The sequence below is a fragment of the Sinocyclocheilus anshuiensis genome, unplaced genomic scaffold (genome assembly GCF_001515605.1).
Source record: "Sinocyclocheilus anshuiensis isolate Anshui unplaced genomic scaffold, SAMN03320099.WGS_v1.1 scaffold681, whole genome shotgun sequence".
NCBI classification, from domain to species: Eukaryota; Metazoa; Chordata; class Actinopteri; order Cypriniformes; family Cyprinidae; genus Sinocyclocheilus; species Sinocyclocheilus anshuiensis.
The window spans coordinates 388395-397476 of NW_015537978.1; the positions used below are offsets into that span (position 1 = coordinate 388395).

At 38.8% G+C, this 9082-nt stretch overlaps 1 protein-coding gene across 2 annotated transcripts in view; it reads right to left on the reverse strand.

The window, feature by feature from the left end:
• LOC107672582 (neuronal PAS domain-containing protein 2-like) overlaps positions 1-9082 on the reverse strand; it is a 69574-nt gene that overhangs the window by 42970 nt on the left and 17522 nt on the right. Inside the window, exon 1 of one of the 2 annotated variants that reach the window (XM_016465851.1) lies at positions 3916-4237. The exons of the other annotated variant lie outside the window; for it this stretch is intronic. The gene's annotated coding sequence lies outside the window, so the exon portion shown is untranslated. Of the gene's footprint in view, positions 1-3915; positions 4238-9082 lie in introns of those variants that run through there. 2 annotated transcript variants of the gene reach the window in all.

Consider the following 9082-nt stretch of genomic DNA (forward strand, 5'->3'; position numbering starts at 1 on the left):
AAACGACGCGGCACAGGATGGGAAAATGAGAACTGCGTCGGGCTTAAACTAGCAAAAGCACTTGTGCCGGGTGTAGGACAGGGCCCTAAATGTATCTATGGCACGAGTATTTATTGTGCATTTTGTCTGTTTAGTAATTTCAGTAATATGAAATATAAATTAGCAATAAATGGAGTGAAAACTACCATTAATTTGAAATTTAGTTTGTTTAAATTAGAATTATTGTTTAATCAACTATTTGTAATTATTCATTATTCACAAAGCAGAATGCATATAAAATGCATTTATTTTAAAAAAGGCAGAAACAATAGCACTGTGGATCTTGTGGAGTGCTGATTCACTGCTGGGATGATTCATGCAGCAGTGTTTTCCTTGCATGTACTGTAAATGCTGCCTTCATCAGCCAGGTGAATGTTTCACTGTTTCAATAAGCCAGGTGAATGTTTCAAGTGCACCTCATTCATCCATAATCACACACACTCACTCACAAACAAAAACATAACCTAGAGAAAGATAAGGTCAGGAAAAGGCAATGAGGATCAAGTATCCTTCTGTGCTTTTATTAAACAGCTTAATTTGTCTCTCAGGGCAATATGTGCAGTACACACAGAAATGACAGAAGTATTGATGCAAACAGTCATTAGTAACAACAGGCTCTTGACCAGGGCAAGAGACAGAGGAAAACAGGTAAGGACAGAGAGAGAACAACAAAGATTGATTTCCAGGAGCTGACCCCCTCAACAGCCTAACCCCTGTGTAAGCGGTGAGGGAATTATTGCATCACTTACTGTTTATGGTATTTTCATGAAGCCGAGAGCCCACCTTTAAACAGGGGCCCACTGTACAGCATCAGCAGCGCGCGCGCACACACACACACACCATTGACCAAGGGGCCCATGTAGGTACAGGCTCCGAAACACATCTACACACTCATCAACACTGCACGAGTTTACAAGCATTCACGCAAGTCTCCATCAAATGAACATGCAACAGCCTCCATCATGTGTGATATTACAAGAACTCACAGATTCACGCATGCTCGCACTTGCCTCTAAATGACATGAAATACTTTTGGGAAGGGTTAGGGTTAGGACTAAACCTACTTAACCCACAACCATCACTTAAAGGGATTGATAGTTCACCCAAAAAGGAAAATATTGTCATGATTTACTTAGCATCATGTCATTGTCATTTTTTTCCATAGGATGGAAGTCATTGTTTTGGGGACACACACACACACACACACAGAGAGAGAGAGAGTGAGACATTGCTTTAAAATATCTTCTTTTATGTTCCACAGAAGAAAGTCAGTCATACAGGTTTGGAACGAAATGAGGGTAATTAAATTATGAAACTATTTTCATTTTTGGGTGAATATCCCTTTAACTAATCCACAATCAAAAGCAAAGACACCACATCCTAAAATTAATTTCTGCTCTTGCACATCACAACTGGCATATTGATAATGTTGGTTCTTATAATAAAGAGCTTGGGATATTCCTCATTTGTAAGCTGTAGATATTGCCAAATTAATACATTTCATACAAAAAAAAACTATTTAAGCAGCATTTTGTTTCAAACCTTTAGTCTTTTATAACTATTCTAAATATTTTATACATAATATGAAGCTAAAAAGCTGCATGCATAATAAAGTACATTAACAATGTGGTATGTACACTTGTAATGAAGTGCTAAATAATCTTTTTGTCATAACTTTGTTCATTCATGTTCGCAAATTGGAAAGCGGCGTTCTGTTGCCATGGTTGCTTCCTCAGAGTCACACAAAACGCGACTTCTGTTTGCTAGTCTATTTGAAGACGCTCTGACTAAAACATGTAGTCTAATTAATTCGTAACTGCTTTATAAATTGGTGTAAATTTTACTTAAAAAGTCCATGGGCACGTTACGCGTCTGCAGCCCACCTTTAAACAGGGGCCCACCGTACAGCATCAGCAGCGCGCGCACACACACACACACCATTGACCAAGGGGCCCATGTAGGTACAGGCTCCGAAACAAATCTACACACTCATCAACACTGCACGAGTTTACAAGCATTCACGCAAGTCTCCATCAAATGAACATGCAACAGCCTCCATCATGTGTGATATTACAAGAACTCACAGATTCACGCATGCTCGCACTTGCCTCTAAATGACATGAAATACTTTTGGGAAGGGTTAGGGTTAGGACTAAACCTACTTAACCCACAACCATCACTTAAAGGGATTGATAGTTCACCCAAAAAGGAAAATATTGTCATGATTTACTTAGCATCATGTCATTGTCATTTTTTTCCATAGGATGGAAGTCATTGTTTTGGGGACACACACACACACACACACAGAGAGAGAGAGAGTGAGACATTGCTTTAAAATATCTTCTTTTATGTTCCACAGAAGAAAGTCAGTCATACAGGTTTGGAACGAAATGAGGGTAATTAAATTATGAAACTATTTTCATTTTTGGGTGAATATCCCTTTAACTAATCCACAATCAAAAGCAAAGACACCACATCCTAAAATTAATTTCTGCTCTTGCACATCACAACTGGCATATTGATAATGTTGGTTCTTATAATAAAGAGCTTGGGATATTCCTCATTTGTAAGCTGTAGATATTGCCAAATTAATACATTTCATTAAAAAAAAAACTATTTAAGCAGCATTTTGTTTCAAACCTTTAGTCTTTTATAACTATTCTAAATATTTTATACATAATATGAAGCTAAAAAGCTGCATGCATAATAAAGTACATTAACAATGTGGTATGTACACTTGTAATGAAGTGCTAAATAATCTTTTTGTCATAACTTTGTTCATTAATGTTCGCAAATTGGAAAGCGGCGTTCTGTTGCCATGGTTGCTTCCTCAGAGTCAGACAAAACGCGACTTCTGTTTGCTAGTCTATTTGAAGACGCTCTGACTAAAACATGTAGTCTAATTAATTCGTAACTGCTTTATAAATTGGTGTAAATTTTACTTAAAAAGTCCATGGGCACGTTACGCGTCTGCTGCCCTTAAATTGTTACTTGCAAAGTCCAAATTATTTCCTGAACCACAACAAACAGAACCCAAACACGCACTTCCAGCCCAAACAGCAGGAGTCCAAGGCCACGGAACTAGTAAGTTAGCCTTAAACAAAAATCAAACCACTCAGCTATTTTCTTAAATGTTTAAAACCCTGAGGTAAGTCTACTGTATGCACCTTTTCAACCACTTTGAATGAAGAAACTAATTCAGATTAAAAAATTTAAAAAATTAATTAAAGTGACAAGTGGATGGAAACTAGGTCACAACATAAGGAGGAAAACATTTGTACCGTGTAATTAAGTCAGACAGGAGCTCTTATGAATCCCTCACACAAGTGCAAATATGTTCAAGTCATTTTTCAAGTCTCAATAGCCCGACATCAAGTGACATATCGTCCAAGCAGGCAGGTTTTATGCTGCTGGAGATACTGGATTCAGCGCATTGTACAGTCACCCATTTTGACCGCATTCCAAGATTTCAGATCAATCCGGAACCAAGACAGTCAAACCAGCAAAAGCCACAGACAAAATATTAATAAGCCTTCATTACCATAACTGCATTGTCCAAAACCGGACTGAATGTGGTTGCGCGCTCATACAATCCATCGCGCGCTGGATAAAAAGATTAAGGTGCAGGAAAGCGCGCGGTAACATCACAGAACCTGGCGCTTCCCGCGTGTACCTCTTCCACGCGACTCTCACACGTCAATATCTTAATATTCACAACTCCGTAACTTAAGATTTCCACTTAGTTTCCACAAAAAGCGAAGAATCTGATGGAACCAAACGAGCGATCTTTAAATGTGTTAAAAACAGCTCCGAAAACTTAAATTGTCTTATACTTTCTTGTTGGCATTACAATATATAACGTAGGGAATATCTTACCGTGCGTTAAGGACTACCGATCCACACTTCACTTTTGCCCTCGTCCGCGCCTCTCATACTGAATCCACGAGTGAGCTCATAAACAACCCACGATAGAGCCACTCTGAAGTCGGACACGGGACAAAATACGTACAAAGCACAATAACTGAAGAGCCCCAGGATAAAAGCGGCACGGGAGCGCACGCGACGTGTTTTTTGTTACCGGGTCCACATCGTCCGCTGACGAGCGCCTGTAAACAGCGCTGAGCTGAAGCAAAGTACGAAAGTAGGTCAGACTGGAGCTCAATACTCAACCAACGACAGCACTAACCGCCCGCAGCCTCGCACACACGCGCCAGAGAAAAGACACGCATGTCAGGAACGCACTTGAACATAAACGCTCGACAGCAATCATTTTAAAATCATTTTCATCGACGATCAGCTCTTTTGGCTCTTGCTTTGGTGAATGTCGTGCTGCTGTCAGCCCGTGACTCTTATGTGGAGCTGACGGTCGCCTTTCGCAAATGCACGTTTGCCTCAACATAGCTGCTTTAATACCGTGGAATAAATTAATGAAACAATGGTCACACTTTATTTTAAGGTTCCATTCTCGCTATTTACAAACTTTTAACTGCGACTTTTGCCTTTTGCAACTCCTAATTTGCTGAATAGTTAGTAAGGTAGGCTAGTTGTTAAGTTTAGGTATTGGTTACGATTAGGGATGTAGAATATGTTCAGAATATGCAAGTAGTATACTAATAAAAAGCCAATATGTTAATAGTAGGCATGCTAATAAGCAACTCGTTAGTAGTGAGAACTGGTCCCCTATACTAAAGTGTTACTGAAACAATTTCTTGCAAGATGATACAACTCTGTGCTGTGTGAGTTAAACAAATAAAGTTAATAAATTGTATTATTATAAATATTAACTTTCATTAACTCGTGCACCTAGATGTGCATCAAATTGCAGAAAAAAATATTATTATGTTTTATTTGTAGAGTGCCTTTCCAAAAATTCAAGGTTGCTTTACAAGACCATGAAGAGTGTTGAAAATTAAAGAGTATTTTGGGATGAAACAGACAATTCTTATTAAACATGACTGGAAAGATATAGGCAGAGAACTTTGTGTGAAAAAGCGATTCTGTCAGGTAGTTCCAAAAACAGAATCACAAAAGAGCAATTAGTCAGGGGAAAAAAAAAAACATTTAAGTAGAACAGACGTGTACAGCACAATGCAAAATGCCTATGAAAATATCAACATGACAGTTCAACAGTGACCATGGCGGTTGTTGGAAGTGACTGCAATAGGTCCAGGCTTAATATATGTATGTGGTGATGCTCAAATTTACAAGAAGCTGAGCCCAGAGCTACCTTTTGAAGGCACATGTGAACATCCTGCTCTATTTTGGAGGTAGTTTTCTCATATATTCCACTGATGCAGCAAAAGGTGAAACTGGGTCTGTTGCAGCAGTGTCAGGAGCTGAAATAACGATGCTATATGGCACAGTTTACTGATGTTTATAATAAAATAAAATGGCAGAAATTTGCTCTGAATTAATCAAATAAATACGTTAAACAAATCAAATCGAACACTTCAAGCACTAAAACTTTCTAGCACTGCATACTTATTTTATAGGATAAAACATGCCGATAACACAAAAACGAATACATTTACGGAACATCTTTTTAATCAGCTAAAGCAGAAATAATGTGTGATGCTGGAAAGCCTGTATCAGGACACAGTATTGGTTGCCATGGCAAACACAGAATCCTCCATCAGACTCTCCGTCCAACATCCTGAAACACATCAGCTGCGTGGCTTTACCGGCTCCGTGCATGTTTACTGTACTCACCAAATAGATGTAATTGCTGTGCATTATTCTTAATACTTTAGTAGTTTTAGTTGCCATGATGTGCTTGCAAAAGTAGCTTCAAAACTCTGCTAATTATTATACAACAAAAGGAACAGAGTCTAATTAAAGTCTGATGACAATTGTTAATGGAGGGAGTTTTAGATTCATCATGCCATGAGTCATTGGGTATATAATAAGATAAGAAAAATTATCTTTCTTTCTTTCTTTTGTGTATAATTTCTTTTGTGTTTTGCTTTATGGTTTTTTGATGTTGGTGCTGCTTTGGTCTGAAAGCTGACTGTGGCTCTGTAGCTTTAAAGGTGACATCATGAAAATCTGACTTTTCCAGGTTTTAAGTGCTATAATCAGGTCCCCGGTGCATCTACCAACCAAGGAAACGTGAAAAAGATTAACCCTGTAACTTTGTTTTGGTAAGCCTTTTTCTGCAAGCGTCTGAGAAACCATTGTAAAAAGGGGCATAATATGTCTCCTTTAAAGAACTACCAGAGGAATATGGGTCAGTGGAACACCAGCACAAGCGCGAGGGAGGAACTGAGAAAGAGAAAGAAAGGGAGAGAGAGAGAGAGAGAGAGAGAGAGAGAGAGAGAGAGAGAGAATTTAATGCTTTGTAGCAGAGTTTCTGAGATTATTAGTAGACCAGCAGAATAATTGATTCTCCTGTGTCAGTATAGGTGACTTTTATGAGCAAACAGCATTCAGAAGTTCAGAAAATAATAACAAGAACTTCCTCATTAGAATCACACAGCAGATATGTGTCAAGGGTGTGTGTATGTGTGAGCACACACAACCTACATGTTTCTGTGGTAAACCAATAAAAGGTCAAGTGATTTGTTCATAAGGAATTCACAATCTAGTCATCAGATTCTCCCTTTATAGGAGCAAACACACCTCTCTTCAGACATATATCTGCAGACACACTATACAGTACACAAATATGCAATTGTTCCTTCTCCTTATGATTTGATCAGCAATTTTAAGTGTTGATGGTTTATATTAAGCAATAGGTAATCATCCAAATTTGAGGTAAAATCTTGTTTTTGTCCGACAGTGGTTTGTTTACTAGTCTAGCACTGACACAAATTAGTCAGATTCATTTCAGCAGTTAATTAATAACCTATTACAAACCTCTGCTTCCTGATACCACAGATCACATCCTAACTCGTACGTTAAGAGAAACATCAGAAATATGTTTATTATACCGATAGCCTTAAATTAATTAAGCTGATAGCCTTGTGGGCAGCACACCAACAGCGCTACGGGCATTCCATTTTGGAATCGCGAATCGAGGACTTTTCCCAATCCTGCCCCCTATCTCTCTCCCACTTCACTTCCTGTCAGTTCTGATCTGTCCTATCCTAATAAAAAGGCAAAAATGCCACAAAAAAATATATAAAAAAGGAATACGGACTCTCTCATCTTTCATACTTTCACGGTGTATATCTGTGAATCAGTTTCTGTTGATCTTTGGATCTCTCACACAAAGTTGATCAAAATCACTAGTTCTTGGGAGCTTTCAGTTTCTTTAGTCATATACACCACGTATTCATGCTATGGCGAGAATAGAGTTATTTAATTAACAAATTTCATCACCAATACTCAACTGTCCAAACACTTTACATGGACAAACACATCCAAAATTGCTATTGTGAATGTTTTTAAAAGGCCGGTGTTGTGCCCATTTTCGACTCCCTGCCAAATTATTACCCCCCTCCTTGAAATCACTTCCCGATTGCCTAATCCTAACCCCAACCCTAATCTTAACCCCTCCCCCACATCTAACCCTAAACCTAAACCTACCAATACTAGGTGGGTAATAATCTGGCAGGGGTCAGAATTCGGGATATCACCGGGACACACCAAAGAACTGTTGTCACCTCGCGTCAGCAGCGTCGGACCAAAAAGCTGCGCTTGAACTCACAGGCAACTGCAAAACACGTGCGTTCTGCGCCTGCGTGAGAGGAATTAACTGTCTATATCAGCAGCTATCAATAGTAAATATTCGTCGTTCAAAAGGAGAAACCGAAACAAAGATATACGAGTCAGGAAAAAAAAAATATCCGTTGGCCCCGACGCCAATTCAACATGTTGAATTGGGCAAACTGCCGCCGACGTGAGCCCGACGAGAGGAGCACACCAAACAAACAAGCCCGACAGACGCTCACCGACGGCCGATCGATGGCTTGGTGCGTCTCGGCCTTAAAAACAATTTCGAATTCGTATGTACTAAGGGTGCAACGGTTCTCGGTAAAAAAAAATCGAACCGAACCGTTCTCCACACACGGTTCGGCATGCACTAGGACCGACGTTCAACTTAAATCTGACAATGCATCTGTAATATGATTTGTTAGAGTTCGGCTAATGCATGTTTCTGTTGATGGATACAAATTCTGGCTTCCCAATACATTACAACAAGAGCGATGAGAGAAAAAAAAAACAATACGTGGACAAACCAGTCACTCTGTTTAATGCGAGTGCTGTATGTTGGAATAACTGTCATTTATGCCGTCATCACGTGTTAACAACGCAGGTGAGACCTGAACAGCACACGTTGCTATCTGTGTTTAAACTAAACTCATTTAAGCCTGGCCAGTTTAAATATTCAAGATCCAGAAGACGTGAACTCGCGAGCGCAGTGAGAAGATCTGTGTGGTCGCTCATCCGAAGCGCGTGAACCCGCGTCTCACAACCCGCGCAAATATGAAGCTCTCTTTGAAGTATTGTGCTTGAATGGACAAATTCAATCAAAAATTATGTCAAAATGCCAGTCTTGGTGAGTATCCTAGCAGACATAGTCGGCTGAACATTATTTTACATTTGGATTACTTTATTCAATTTCTGTACCTAAAAACTAATGTTAGACCTACCTAAAAATCCTGAAAAGCACTGTTTTATTTGTATCTTTGCTCTGTTGCATTTATTTGTGCTGTTGCTTGTATTTAGATTATTTGTTATCTTCATTATATTTATTTGACAATATAGTTTTGTCCCTAAACATAGCACCTACCGAACCGTACCGAAACCTTGACTCTAAAACCGTGATACAAACCGAACCGTGAGTAAGTTGAACCGTTGCACCCCTAGTATGTACATGGGTCGAAGACGTTATGATGTCTTATGTAAAAATTCAAACATGCTTATTCTGACATGTATACATATCAAAATAAATAAAAGAATAAGGGAGCATATTCAATTTTAAAGAAAAAAATTCTTACAGACAAATGGGCAAAACCTAGTGAGAAATTTTAAAAATGTAAAATTACAACTAATTAGTATTTGGGGTGAAAGTAATTAGTCTTTTAATATGTCATAAATT